Source organism: Microcebus murinus, chromosome X, assembly GCF_040939455.1.
Source record: "Microcebus murinus isolate Inina chromosome X, M.murinus_Inina_mat1.0, whole genome shotgun sequence".
Taxonomy (NCBI): domain Eukaryota; kingdom Metazoa; phylum Chordata; class Mammalia; order Primates; family Cheirogaleidae; genus Microcebus; species Microcebus murinus.
The window spans coordinates 93,844,452-93,860,384 of NC_134136.1; the positions used below are offsets into that span (position 1 = coordinate 93,844,452).

The following is a 15,933-nucleotide window of genomic DNA, read 5'->3' on the forward strand; positions in this document are numbered from 1 at the left end:
ATCTCAAACTCCTGGGCTCAAGTGATTCTCCTGTCTCAGCCTCTCAAGTAGCTGGGACTAGAGGATATGCCACCATGCCCAGCTAACTTTTCCACTTTTTGTAGAGATAGGGTCTTGCTCTTTCTCGGGCTGGTCTCAAACTCCTGGCCTGAAGCAAACCTCCCTCCACGGCCTCCCAAAGTGCTAGGATGACAGCCATGAGCCACTGCATCCAGCTCAAAAAATCACTTTAAGCATCTATGATCCAAATACACCAAATAAAAGACAGAGATTGTCGGGTGGATCAAAAGACAACTATATGTTGTCTATAACAAATGCACTTTAAATATAGAGAGACATATAGATTGAAAGTAAAGGCATGGAGAAAGATATATAATGCTAACACTAATCAAAAGAAAGCAGGAATAATTTCATTAATTTCAGACAGAGCAGACATCAGAGCAAGGAAAACTATCAAGGATAAAAAAGAGCATTACATAATGATTAATGTGTCAACACCATGAGATGATATAACAATCCTAATGTGTATATGTCTACCAACAAAACATCAAAATATATGAGGCAGAAACTGATAGAACTACAAGGATAAATAAATAAACCCACTATTATAATTGGAGACTTCAGCACCCCTTTATCCAGAAACAGATCCAGCAGGCAGAAAATCAGTAAGGACACAGTTGAAGTCAATATTACCATTAATCAACTGGATATAATTGACATCTAGAGACTACTTCATCCAACAACAGCAGAATACACATTCCTCTCAAGCTCTCAGGGAACATTCACCAAGATAGACCATATTCTGGACCATAAAACACACCTTAACAAAGTTAAAAATATAGAAACCAAGCAATGTCTGCTCTCAGATCACAATGCAATTAAACTAAAAATCAATAACAGAAAGATAACTGGAAAATCCCCAAATACATGGAGATTAAACACACACTTTGAAATGATACATGGGTCAAAGAAGAAATCTAAGAAAAATTTTTTTTAATTTGAACTAGATGAAAATGAAAATACAGCTTATCAAAATTTGTCTGATTCAGTGAAAGCAGGGCTTAGAGGAAAATTTATAGCATAGAATGCATGTATTAGAAAAGAAGACCTAAAATCAATAATCAAAGCTTCCACCTCAGGAAACTAGAAAGAGAGCAAATTAAACCCAAAGTAAGCAGAAGAAAAGAAATATTATAATAAAAATTAGAGCAGAAATCAGTGAAATCAAAAATAGGAAATCAGTAGATAAAAAGTAATAAAACCAAAAGCTATTTCTTTGAGAAGACTGATAATCTGATAAGCCTTTAGACAAGAAAAAAGAAGATGCAAATTAATAATATCAGAAATGGGAGAGGGGATGTCACTATACACCCATGGACATTAAATGGGTAATAAAGGAATATTATGAAAAACTCTATGCCTAGATTTGGTAACCTAGATGATATGGACCAATTTCTTGAAAAACATAACCTGCCAAAACTCACATAAGAAGAAATAATCTGAATAAGCCTATATCTATTAAAGGTATTGAATAAATAATTAATAACCTTTTAAAAACAAAAAGCACCAAGCTCAGATGAGTTCACTGGTGAATCCTACCAGACAATTAAGGAAGAAATTATACCAATTCTCTACAATGTCTTCCAGAAGACAGAAGCAGAGGGAATACTTCCTAACTAATTCTATGAGGTCACCATCACCCTAACACCAAAACCAGACAAAGACATTACAAGAAAAGAAAACTATAAACTAATATATGTTATGAACACACATGCAAAAATCCTCAACAAAATAATTGGCAAATCAAATCCAACAATGTATAAAAAGAATAATGCACCATAACCAAGTAGGATTTATCCCATGTATGCAAGGCTGGTTCAACCTTTGAAAGTCAATTATTGCAATCCATCATATCAACAGGCTAAAGAAGAAAAGTCACATGATCATATCAATAGATGCAAACAGGCATTAGACAACTCAACAGCAAGGTGAGGCCGGGCTCAGTGGCTCACACCTGTAATCCTAGCACTTTGGGAGGGCAAGATGGGTGGATTGCTCGAGGTCAGGAGTTCGAAACCAGCCTGAGCAAGAGCGAGACCCCGTCTCTACTATAAATAGAAAGAAATTAATTGGCCAACTAAAAATATATACAAAAAAAATTAGCCGGGCATGGTGGTGCATGCCTGTAGTCCCAGCTACTCAGGAGGCTGAGGCAGGAGGATCGCTTGAGCCCAGGAGTTTGAGGTTGCTGTGAGCGAGGCTGACACCACGGCACTCACTCTGCCTGGACAACAAAGCGAGACTCTGTCTCAAAAAAACAGCAAGGTGACAAAAAAAACTGATTTAAAAATGGGCAAAGGAAAAAGAACAAACTGGGAGGCATCAGTCTTCCTAACTTCAAGCTGTACTATAAACAATAATTAAATCAGCCTGGGACTGGCACAAGAACAGAAGCATCGATATTTGGAATAGAACTGAGATTCCAGAGATGAAACCATCTGTATACGGTAACCTAATCTTTGATAAAGCAGACAAAAATATACAACAGGGAAAAGAATCTCTCCCCAATAAATGGTGCTAGGAAAACTGGATAGCTACATGCAGAAGATTGAATCAGAATCCCTACCTCTCACCTCTCACAAAAATTCACTCAAGATGGATAACAGATTTAAACCTAAGGCATGAAACCTTAAAGAATCCTAGAAGATGTTGGGAAAACCCTATCAGACATTGGCCTAGGCAAAGAATTTTTGAGGGAGACCCACAAGGCAATCACCGCAACATCAAAAATAAACAAATGGGATCTGATCAAATTAAAAAGTTTCTGCACAGCCAAGGAAACTATCTATCATTAGAGCAAATAGACAAAACCCACAGAATGGGAGAAAATATTTGCTCTCTACACTCCTGATAAAGGTCTAATAACAAGAATCTATCTAGAATTCAAAAGAATTAACAAGAAAAAATCAAACAACCCCATCAAGAAATGAGCAACAGAAATGAACAGAAACGTCTCCAAAGACGACAGAATAATGGCCTGCAAACATATAAAAAAATGCTCACCATCTCTAATCATTAGAGAAATGCAAATCAAAACCACAATGAGATACTACCTAACCCCAGTGAGAATGGCCTGTATCAAGAAATCCCAAAACAACAAATGCTGGCGAGGATGTGGAGAGACAGGAACACTCTTACACTGCTGGTGGGAATGCAAATTAGTGCAACCTTTGTGGCAAAGAATATGGAGATACCTCAAACAGCTAGAAATAGAAATACCATTCGACCCAGCAATAGCACTGTTAGGCATCTACCCAGAAGAGCATAAGACATTCTATTTTAAAGACATCTGCACCTGAATGTTTATGGCAGCACAATTCACTATTGCAAGGACATGGAAACAACCCAAGCGCCTGTCAATTCATGAGTGGATAATCAAAATTTGGTATATGTTCACAATGGAATATAAGAAACAACAGTGAGCTAGCACTGCTTATACTATCCTGGATTAAGCTTAAGCCCATCATTCAAAGTGAGGTGACACAAGTTTAGGAAAATGGGCTCCACATGTACTCGCCATCAAATTGGTACTGACTGATTAAAACTATGGTGCTCAAATGGTGGTAGTGTTCACCAGGGGATGGGGGGGGGTAAGACCCACATCTTAGGCATGTGGTGAGCATTTTGGAGGGGAAGGGCATACCTCTAACCCTTCTTAGGGAGAGGGAAAGATATAAAATGTAACCAAAATGTCAAAAAAAAAAACCCAAAAAATTTTTATTGGGTGTCAGGCAGGTGGGAGGGGGAGGAGGGGGTGGGTGTATGCTTACATAATGAGTGCGATGTGCACCACCTGGAGGATGGACACACTTGAAGCTCTGACTCGGTGTTGGGGGGAGGAGGGGTGGCAAGGGCAATATATGTAACCTTAACTATATTTGTACCCCCATAATATGATGAAATAAAAAGGGAAAAAAATAAAAATAATAAAAATGGGCAAAGGCTAGGCACAGTGGCTCAAGTCTGTAATCTCGGCACTTGGGGAAGCCAAGGTGGGAGGATCGCTTCAGGCCAAGAGTTCAAGACCAACCGGGGCAACACAGCAGAACTCCCATCTTTACAAAACATTTTAAAAATTACCCAGGCATGGTGGCAAGCACCTGTTGTCCCAGCTACTCAGGAGGCTGAGACAAGAGGATTGCTTGAGCCCAGGAGTTTGACGCTGCAGTGAGCTGTAATCCCACCACTGTACTCCAGCCTGGGTGACAGAGCAAGACTGTGTGTGTCTATGAGAGAGAGAGAGAGAGAGAGAGAGAGAGAGAGAGAGAGAGAGAGAGAGAGAGAGAGAGAGAGAGAGAGAGGGGAGGGAGAGAGGGAGAGAGGGAGAGAGGGAGAGAGGGAGAGAGGGAGAGAGGGAGAGAGGGAGAGGGAGAGGGAGAGGGAGAGGGAGAGGGAGAGGGAGAGGGAGAGGGAGAGAGAGAGAGAGAGAGAGAGAGAGAGAGAGAGAGAGAGTGTAAATAAGGGCAAAGGATCTTATTAGACATATAAATGGCCTATGGGTTCATGAAAAAATGTTCAACATCACTAATCAGGGAAAAGCAAATTAAAACCACAATGAGATATTATCTCACACCTATTAGAATGGCTGTTATCAAAAAGACAAAAGATAAGTACTAGCAAGGATGCAGAGAAAAGGGAACCCTTGTACACTGTCAATGGAATGTAAATTGGTACAGCCATTATGGAAAACAGTATGGAGATTCCTCAAAAAACTACAAATAGAACTGTGACATGATCTAGCAGTCCATTTCTAGGTACACATCCAAAGGAACTGAAGTGTTGAAGAGATACCTGTACTCCCATGTTCACTACAGCATTATTCACAACAGCCAACATCTGCAATCAACCTAAGTGCCCATCAACAAATGAATGGATAAAGAAAATGTGGTATAAATACACAAAGGAATACTCTTTAGTCTTAAAATGAAAGGAAATCCAGTCATTTGAGACAACGTGGATGAACCTGGAGGACATTATGCTAAGTGAAATAAGCCAGGCACAAACTACACAATCTCACTTATATATGGAATCTAAAGAGTTGAACTCACAGATGTAGAGGGTAGAATGATGGTTACCGGAGACTGGGGGGAGAGAGGGGAGCAAGAAGAGGGGAATGGAGAAGGGAATGGAATGGGGAATTGTTGGTCAAAAGGTATAAAGTTTAAGTTAGACAGGAGGAATAAGTTTTGACATCTATTGCACAGTAGGGTAATTATAGTCAGTAATAATATATTGTATATTTCAAAATAACTAAGAGTAATGTGAACTAAAATAAAATCTTAAGGCTCACCCCCCACTGACTGACTGAATGGACCCCCTCTTGGCCAAGAGGATACCCTAAAACTAAATTGCCTGCCACGAGGAGGACGGTCAGACACACCTCATCGTGCCCCCTTCCCTTCTTGGAGACATCCTCTGTGACCCATTAACAGGCCTAAGGGTATGTATGACAAACCTGCAGGTCCTCAATTTACACAAAAAATATATGTCCAGTGGCTTGTCTCTGATTGACAGCTCCTTATCTTAAACCGTTTCAAGCCTTTAGACAAAGCTTCATGTCTCTAACCAATTATAAGTCAAAGAATTGTTAAATCTACCTATAACCTGTAAGCCCCACCCCCCTTCGAGATAGCCAACGTTTTTGGGCCAAATCAATGTATGTCTTCCACCTATTGATTTATGACTTTACCTGTAACCCCTATCTCCCTGAAATGTATAAAACCAAACTGTAACACAGCCACATCGAGTCAACTTGCTCAAGGCTTCTTGGGTGTGGCTCTGAGTGGTGATCCTCAAATTTGGATCAGAATCTCTTTAAATCTCTTTAAAATTATTTTACAGAGTTTGGCTTTTTTTCTGTTGACAGTAAATTTCAAATATCTCACCACAAAAAATAAGTGAGGTGACATATGTTAATTAGCTTGATTTAACCACATTGTATACATGTATCAAAACATAACACTATACCCCATAAATGTACACAATTACGATTTGCCAATTAAAAATAATATTAACATAAAAATTAACTTAAAAGAAAATGAAGATACACAAATGGTCAATAAGCATGTGAAAATATGCTCAACATTATTAGTAATCAGGGAAGCACAAATTAAAACTACAATAAGATACCACCACACAAATGGCTAAAGTTTAAAAGACTGACAATACCAAATGTTGGTGAAGATGTCAGAACTAGAATAGGCATACACTGCTGGTGGGAATATAAGTTGGTACAACTAACTACTTTGCAAAACTAGTAGTCTCTTATAAACATAAACCTATCCTATACTAAATATTAAGAGTATGGGCCGGTTGCGGTGGCTCACGCCTATAATCCTAGCACTCTGGGAGGCCAAGGTGGGCGGATCACTTAAGGTTAGGAGTTCGAAACCAGCCTGAGTAAGAGCAAGACCCCCGTCTCTACTAAAAAAATAGAAAGAAATTAATTGGCCAACTAAAAACATATAGAAAAAATTAGCTGGGCATGGTGGTGCATGCCTGTAGTCCCAGCTACTTGGGAGGCTGAGGCAGTAGGATCGCTTGAGCCCAGGAGTTTGAGGTTGCTGTGAGCGAGGCTGACGCCACGTCACTCTAGCCTGGCAACAGCATGAGACTCTGACTCAAAAAAAAAAGGAGTAAAAATACTGTCACTAGTATATAAAAATAAAAAAGACTATTTCAAAGATAAATTATGTAACCAATTGAATGCAATATCTAGAATATTTAAATTTTAAACAATACCATTTTCAAATGGATAAAAGTAGATTTTTATAATCATCTTTAAAACAAGTATTTTAAAGATAGGAACAGAACTTTCTTAGAGTTAAACACAAAGTAAGTACTGTGTTCTTAACTTCAAACACAATGCTTTGGAATCCAAACCACTTATTTTAGAGGTAGAACCACCGACCAAGGAATAAAATAGTTATCCTCAAATAAAGACAGGAAGAATTCAAGATCCCTTTGAGATTAGCCACATTAGATAAGATCAACTCTTTCAAAGTTTGGAAACTTTTCTTTTTCAATTATCAGTAACTCAGCACCAGTGAAGAGAAAAATCCTCTAGTGAAACCCAAAGTCATGCCGAATAAAGACCTTCATATACAAAAAGAGCTATGTTTAGGAAATGAGTTGGTGATTCAATAAGCCTTCCCTTTTGGTCACCATGGTAATAAAATATAGTGAGCTGTTTGAAGGCACCATAAAGAGCAAGCTAGTATCCACCATGATAGCTTAAGGATTCTTTCAAGGTTATGATAAAATCAAAACCATTTGTCCTAAACACACATCTTTCACTACAGACAGCTTTTATTGTTTTCCCTCTTGAGTCATGTAGCTTCTGTTTTACTATACCAATCCTTTCAATGTTAAATGAAACAGTCTTTCCTTCAAGAGAATATGATCATAGCCCTGTTTAATTTCCTTTATATATATTCCATTAGCATCTAAAACAGTGTTGACCACAAGGTAGATTCAAATTGAACACTTGAGTGAATATTCTATAATATTCACCAAACTTTAATAAAACATTATTTCTTTTCAAATATTCTGAAATCCATACATTTCATTGGAGATTTGTTTTCTACCCTGACTCTCCCCAATATTCCTATTATCCAAGTTTTATATTTGGCATATGCAAATGTGTAAATATTCATTCAATCTAGGCACTGTTGTAAAACTAGATGTAAGATCAAACTAAATGCTTAAGGTTACTTTTGAGTAAATAAAGATTTCTGTGTTAGAAAGTATAACTACTCAAACTAAAACTTCAAATTGTCATGCACTATACAGACCAAACTGTACAGCAAAATATTATTAATACACCCTCTTCCTTGTTACAAAAATGCCCAAGCCTTAAAGGAAAAAAAAAATTCCCTAAAGGGAGAATGGAAAATTCCATTCCCAAGAAACTTTTAAATATACAAACTGTTTCTCTACTAAGCTCTCAAACTGCAAGAACTAAGTCATTTAAACAAGTCAACAAAATAATCTTTTTGTTTCACTTGAACACATGACTTTATTTACAGACAAGTGGACATAATTCCATGTGTTGGGGTTTATGCACACAAGAAATAACATGGCAAGGCCTCTACCCTCTGGTAGCTCCCCTGCAGGATTCCCAGGCTGTGTTTCCACTCTGCATTTAGCAGTTTATCAAAGCAAGTTTTGTATGGTACAAGTTGTTTACCTGCCCACCTCTCCTCCTAGATTGTAAAGTGATTAAGAATATGGGCCATATAGTATTCCTCCTTATAGCTCTCCCACAGCTAGGACAAAGCCTTGCATTTAAAAAAAAACTACTCAAATATTCACTGATAGTGACTAAAAATTTGCTATAAATGTATATATAGATCATTATAGAATTATATAGAGAGCAAAAGATTATTTAAGCATGGAGAGAAACACAGGACATATACTAGATTGTTAATAAGGGTTAAGACGATGGTATGCGCTGATGGGGTACAGAGATGTTTGTTTGGTTTCTTGGATTTTTTTTTTAAAGAGATAAGGTCTCACTATGTTGTCCAGGCTGGTCTTGAACTCCTGGGCTCAAGGGATTGTACTGCCTCAATCTCCCAAGTAGCTGAGCCTATAGGCATGCACCATCAGGCCAGCTTGGGAATGTACTTTACAACTATATTCCATGTGACAAAATTGTGTAAGTTTGTATAAAGTAATGCAAAAATACTATGGTACTCCTCCTTTATTGTATCACAGGGTAGTGAGATTTTCTTCTTTATATTCATTTTCTTCTTTATATTCTTGTATATTATTTAAATTCTTTATAATGGTATGTATTAAATAATCAGAGAAAGTTATTTTCATGGGTGGGTATAGCCTGATCATTTTTTAAATAACCCCTAAATGTTATATTATTAAGAAGCTCCATTTATGAAATGCTTATCACATAAATTTAACAAATTATATATTCTTAATGAAATAAAATTTATATTGTGATGGCCTATTAGTAATGCCATACATATCAATTACATTTAGAAATATCATTTCAATTGCCTAAGACTTTTACGAGTTACTTCCTCTCCCTGATTCTTGGTTTTCCCATGTTTAAATTAAGGCTAATAATGCCTAAACTTCAGTGTAGTCATAAAAACAAAATGAGATAGGTAGAGCACCCAGCATAGTACCGTGTTTCCCCATAAATAAGACAGGGTGTTATATTTATTTTTCCTCAAGAAGACACCCTGAGGGCTTATTTTCAGGGGATGTGTTATTTTACCCTCAAAGCCTCAGCCTGCAGCATGCACAGGATGGCCGGGACCTGACAGGGAGAGCTGACCTTGTTGGTGGGGCTGCCCGCACCTTTCCAGTCACCTCTGGGATAGTAGCTGTCAGATGGGGCAGATAAGAAGGGCTGCTCATCTTCTTTACTGCTCCGCGACAAAATGCATGGGTTGTGCAGATACACTGCATAGCAACACTCATCACTAGGTCTTATTTTCGGGGTAGGGCTTATATTGTGCAAATGCTTAGAAATCCTGCTAGGGCTTATTTTATGAGTAGGTCTTATTTTCGGGGAAACACGGTATCTTAAACAAATAGAAACTGAAAGACTGCTCCTTTTCACCACTCCATCTGTCCTAATTAAAACTTCCTGAGATGAGTGAATGTTAGCATTAAGAGGACACAAATTATGTTATAAAGTGAAACTATGTTCCAACTGGATTTCTAAGCATTACTTAGTTACTCTTCCAAAGTATACAGACCAAAAAGGTGTTTTTTAATGAAACAGGAACTCTAAGTTTTAGTCACTCTTAAATTAAGCTGTAATAATTATATATTTATAATAATCAGACATATCATTACCAAAGAAAGAGGCCATCTACTAATCAGCATTATCAGAAAAGTTATATACTTTCGCTAAAGCCAAAGGAAACTTGCCATCACCTCGTGCTGGATGACTTTGAGGCAATTATTCATGAAATTCATTATTTCCTTTAGTGTAGGTGAGTACTGAAAATGGCTTTGGCCCTTTGTGAACCAAAATGCCCTCATGGACTCCTAGAAACAGGATTTTTTTTTTTTACACATTCGTCACCTAAGATAAATAAATTGGAATACAGATAAGTAAAAAGGGGGAAAATAACAAGTCTACCATCAAACCACCTGCTGTTAACCATCTGGTATACATCCTTCCAATTTTTAAAAATCATATATTGTAAGCCAATATACAACATACATTTGAACAACTTTTAAATATATACTCTCAAAATTCCATATATCAATAATCTTCAAATGAAATTTTGTCCATACTATAAATGCATAAAGCCAACATTTTAGCCAAAATGAAAATTAGACAGTAATAAATGCCATTTAAAAGTTCATGCTTTATGGAAAAACTCTATTCTCAAGATTGACACTCAAAACAGGACAAAAGTTACTGCTCGTTTTGCAACCTAAAAAGTGATAAACACCAAGGTAGATGAAAATTCATTTACTACCGTGTTTCCCCAAAAATAAGACCTACCCATAAAATAAGGCCTAGCAGGATTTCTAAGCATTTGCACAATATAAGCCCTACCCCGAAAATAAGACCTAGCGATGGATATGGCTACGCAGCCTAACTGCATAACCCATGCATTTTCATCATGGAGCAGTAAAGAAGACGAGTAGCCCTTCTCATCTGCCCCTTAAGAGCTCTATTGCTCCACAGGAGAGATTGGGGCTAATGATTCTAAAGGAAATAGAGTCGCAAGAAATTCAGATGGAATTCGGGGTTTGGAGAGTTATGATGATGTTCCAGAAGAAGACGACTTAAGTATATTTGAATAAATGTAGATTGAAAATAAGCCCCAGGGTGTCTTCTTGAGGAAAAATAAATATAAGACCCTGTCTTATTTTCAGGGAAACACAGTAGAATTTTAGGGTAATTTTTTAAATTTATAACTATATTTATCAAATAATACTTTTTTGATAATGTTTGATCACCCAAACCATTTTCTATATAATTTTTGTGTCTTATATTTTGCTGTTTAAAAAAAAGGATTAGCAGGTTTCAATATAAAAACATACTTAGGAGGTTTTTTAAATCAAGAACAAATAAAAATGTACTAGTTCGTTGGAAAAAATTTAGTACTAAAAAAAAAACTTTAGTAGTCACCTGAATAATTTTCCTCTGGTCTTCCTAGCACCTAAAGCAAAAAGAAAAAAAAAACATTTGGGTTATGTAAGTCTTGCTACAATATAAAAGTATATATAAATTCAACAGGAATGTCAAACATTTTCCTAGGACTGAATACTAGGAGGAATCTGTAAAGACCCTGACGTAAAGAATATTGGCTAATAGAAACTCTGACTATAACTTGAGAAAAAATTAAAAGATTTTAATGTCCCTCTTAAAATGCCCCAGCATTACACAATAATTCCCCTTTGTCTTTTAATCACAATATAAGTTAAGGGTAGAGATTATAAAAGTTGATTATTATAACCTATTGGTAAACGCTAGAGAGCATCAACTAATTCATAGTTGAATCCTCAGAGTGCCTCAAATAAAGATATATTATGGAGTTAAGAACGTATCTATATGATTTATATTCCAGATATGCAGACAGTATAACTTTCTGGAGAAAAATTAAAAGGCTGACACTCTTTTAGAAATAAAGACACATATCACTTCCATAGTGGTAGTTTGCATGGAAAACAGCAAAAAAAAAAAAAGCTTATCTTTGCTTTCAATGTACTTTTTGTTGTTGTTGTTGTTGAGACAGAGTCTCACTTTGTTGCCCAGGCTAGAGTGAGTGCCGTGGTGTCAGCCTAGCTCACAGCAAGGTATCAAGCGATCCTACTGCCTCAGCCTCCCGTGTAGCTGGGACTACAGGCATGCACCACCATACCCTGCTAAATTTTTGTATATATATTTTTAGTTGGTCAAATAATTTCTATTTTTAGTAGAGATGGGGTCTCGCTCAGGCTGGTTTCGAACTCCTGACCTCGAGCAATCCGCCCACCTAGGCCTCCCACAGTGCTAGGATTACAGGCGCTTTCAATGTACTTTTCCCCCCAGAATATTACCTGCTTCAGCACTATAAGAAAAACTCAAGACCCCCAAGGTAATTCTCAAGCTACCTGGGAGAGAAAATTTTGGTATAAAAAAAATTTAATTGAGGTTGCTGTGAGCTAGGCTGATGCTATGGCACTCACTCTAGCCTGGGCAACAAAGGGAGACTGTCTCAAAAAAAAAAAAAAAAATTTAAATTTTTTTTTTTTTTGGCTAGCATAAAGAAGTTGCTTCACTTTAAATGCATAGTAGGAGCAACTCCACTGCATAAAAAAACATATTCAAATGTAAGTAAGCCAAAAAAGAAAAAGGTTAGTACTATTTTATAGTGTTTGACATTGAGATTTCCTTTACCAAAAGGCTACATACAGTTACACTAAACCTAGCACTCTTACCTAAAGCATTAAACAAGCATGGACAATCTGAAATCCTTTACAAAAGATTTGTTTTGCAAATTGTATCTTGTTGCAGAATTAAGACCTGATAGATCAATAAATGCTTTGAAAAGTCTTGTTTTAAACCATTTTCTCAATGATTAATGTAAACAGTGATTAATAGTGGAATTATTAAGCCTAAAACTCCCATTGTTTTTATCTAATTCTGAGAAAAATCTACAATTTGTTGAGAAAATAGTTTTAAAGGAATATTTAGCAAATTAATGGGTCTACAATTGTAAGATTATAGGGTCCTTCCATTATTCGTTTTCTGGGTTTTTTAATTGTTTGGTTGGAGTTTTTTTTTCCTTTTCCTTCTTTTCTTTTTCTTTTTCCCTTCCTCTTTTTGTTTTTTTTTTTTAAGATACAGTAAGTTACAACTTGAGTTTCTAATTAGAGACCACTACCTGAAGAGTCAATAAAGGTCAACATTTTGACAAGAATAGGAATTAAACAATTCTGACAGCAAGAAATCTCCCAGGGCCCTTTTCAACTTTAAGCCATTGGTCAGATGTTATAAAATGAATGCAATCGTAGAATTTCAACCTCAGAGAGCATAAGAATCAATAAAATAAAAATGTTATGCTGAAAAAAAATAAATCTGTTCCCATACAAACAACAAGGTTTGCTGCCATATTTCCCAAACACAAGTCCTAAGGAGGGAATAATACCCAAACTTAAACATTTATCGTATCATTAGACTTGTTCACTGAACTTCCCATTTGGGAGCTATTAAAATCCACAGTTTTTTGTCTTGGGGGCATTGTGTTAAGAAAAAAAAAAAAATCCACAGTTTTTGAAAGAGTACTTTGCTTATAAATGAATTTGACCTTAAATGGAGACAACCACCAAATTTTTATCAGTATAGAAAAGATTCTCACCTATATATTTGCCAGACTGACTAACCTTTTCCTGATGGCCAAGGTTATAGTAATATCAATAATAACATCCATAATATGGAGAAAAGCATTGCTGGGATACCGCACTTACTACAATCTTCCCTCTTCTCCTATAACTGCTTTCCAGGGTCCCAATTACCTTCCAGACATCAAACCCCATTACAGTGTTTCAGTTTTCACTTTCCTTGACACTTCAGGAGCCCTTTGTGAAAGGTCACCCCTCATTCCAGATACTTCTCCTCTCTCAACCTAAGATATGTGTTATTTCCTGGTTGTCCTTCTGTCCTAGCCATGATCATCTCTTACTCACTCAGTCTCTACCTCTAGATTCTAGAATCTCATTCTAGTCCATGGTTGATGCAATGCCCTATACAGATGACTGCTACATTATAGAGCCAACTTCTCTCCAAAATTTCTAGTCTAGCCAACTGAACATCAGTCTGAATGCTTCACAACCACCTCAAATACTGCATATTTTAAAAACCAAACTTTTACCATCTAAAATGGGCTCATGTTTCTCTGTTTCCTATTTTAATAGGCATTACAAACTCCCAACCTTTCTGAGTTAGAAGTCATCTTTGACTCCCCTCCTCCTTTACCCAAAAACCTTTTTTTTTTTTAAGAGATGGGGTCTCACTGTGTTGCCCAGGCTAACCTCGAACTCCTGGGCTTAAGCAATCCTCACACATGAGCCTCAGCCTCCCAAGTAGCTGGTACTAAAGGTACATGCCACCGTACCTGGCTGATCAACATCTTATCAGTTACCAAGTCCTGTTGCTTCCTCAATATCAGAAATCTGGTAGTGAAAGAAAAATGATTTAAGCCAAGGCTTGTCAGATACCAAAAGACAAGGCTTCAATACACTGTGCATTCTTTGAAAGGGAGAAATAAGGAGATATCATAATACACCAGGCACCCTAGACAGAATGGATCCATGAAGGCAGTGGAAAATAAAAGTTATGGTCCCAGAGATCTAAGGATGGTGGTGTTGGCAGTGGCAATATTAATACTGAGAGCTGTCACTTAACTGAGTTCTTGCTAAAAGTCTGGTACCCTACTAAGGCCTTTATATACATATTTTCTTATCTAAAGCCTATTATAAGCCTGTGAGGTAGATACCATTATTAATGCCCATTTGAAAGTTAAGAATATTGAGGCTCAAAGACCTGCCCAAGATCACCCTGCTGGACTTGAACCTAGGTCTGTGAATGTTTAATCATTATGCTAAAATTGCCTCTGTTATGTTTTACCTGTGTGCATGCCTTTTCTCCCCTGCTACACAATAAGCTCCTGCAGACAGTATCTTGTCTGGTTCACCTTTGTATCCTCCAGAATAACTACAGTGTCTATAACATACTAGGGTCCGTGAAATGTTTGCTGAATGGTAAACAAAATCTGCTGTGTTACAGGCTACTTGTATTTAAACCATATAGAACCAGAACACTGTGGTTTTTAAAAAATTTTTAATGAGTCTGATCCTTCCTGCAATATGAAATCTGCTGTCTTAATTTACACACAAGTCTAAGTCAATGTGCTGAGGAGAAAATTCTGTGAGATCTGAGACAATCCTCCAGCCCCAATATCTCCTTCCTTCCCAACAGCTGATTTACATTTATTTTTTAACTTTGAATTTGATCTATTTCTAGTATGTTTGAGGTCTCAAAAAAGACAGGCCCCAGTATAAATGGGGTACTATTATAGATTTTTTTTTTTTTCAGAGAGAGGAACTACTAGGATTTATAAGCTATACCAGAATTCAGTTTATAAATTTCAATTACCTAACAGGTAGAACTAAAACACATGCTTTAAACCAATATTCACAAAAAAGGAAAAAGATACAGTCAGTACTCACAAAATAATCTATTATAAAAATATTGCATCACATCCCCTTAAATATATCAAAAGTATAAGAGGTTTCAGGACTAAGGGAGGTTCACAAATATGTCTGCTGGTGTTTTAAAGAAATTGTTGAAATAAGTGATCGAAGTTATACACACAACCAGAGATTAATGACATAGCACAGGCAGAAAGGGTTTTTCTTTCCTTTTTTGATCTATCTTGTTATAAAGACACTGTTTTAAGACTTGAACAACAAACAAAAAAGCCCTTCATTACTGTCCAGTCAATATGCAACAGGGAAGGTATGAGCTAACTGCATAACACAACACCTTTAAATTTTTCATTTTGACTGAAAATAGTCTTTTTTTGTTTCAAGAAATACTTCACATTTATGCCTAATTGGAAAAACATATTGATTTAACTAAAATATACTGTAGTTATTGTTTTTCTTTGACAAAGAAAAACTCTCTCTTTTAACTAAGATTTTGCTTCTGGTAGTGGTGATTATCCTAATACAGGACAGAAAAAGTACATATCCATTCTATCATATACAACTTGTTGAAATGGACCTGATTCATCACTTTAAAATTTCACAAGTGTCTACTCAATTTGCTCAAGTAAATAATAAAACATCCCAATTTCTGACATATTTATAAAAGTAATCAGAAAAAATACTATGCTCAAT

At 36.6% G+C, this 15,933-nt stretch overlaps 1 protein-coding gene across 3 annotated transcripts in view; it reads right to left on the reverse strand.

Moving 5' to 3' along the window:
- SCML2 (Scm polycomb group protein like 2) overlaps positions 1-15,933 on the reverse strand; it is a 110,686-nt gene that overhangs the window by 88,918 nt on the left and 5,835 nt on the right. For 2 of the 3 annotated variants that reach the window (XM_012784702.3, XM_075999088.1), the window contains exon 2: positions 11,180-11,210. The exons of the other annotated variant lie outside the window; for it this stretch is intronic. The gene's annotated coding sequence lies outside the window, so the exon portion shown is untranslated. The remainder of the gene's footprint in view (positions 1-11,179; positions 11,211-15,933) is intronic. 3 annotated transcript variants of the gene reach the window in all.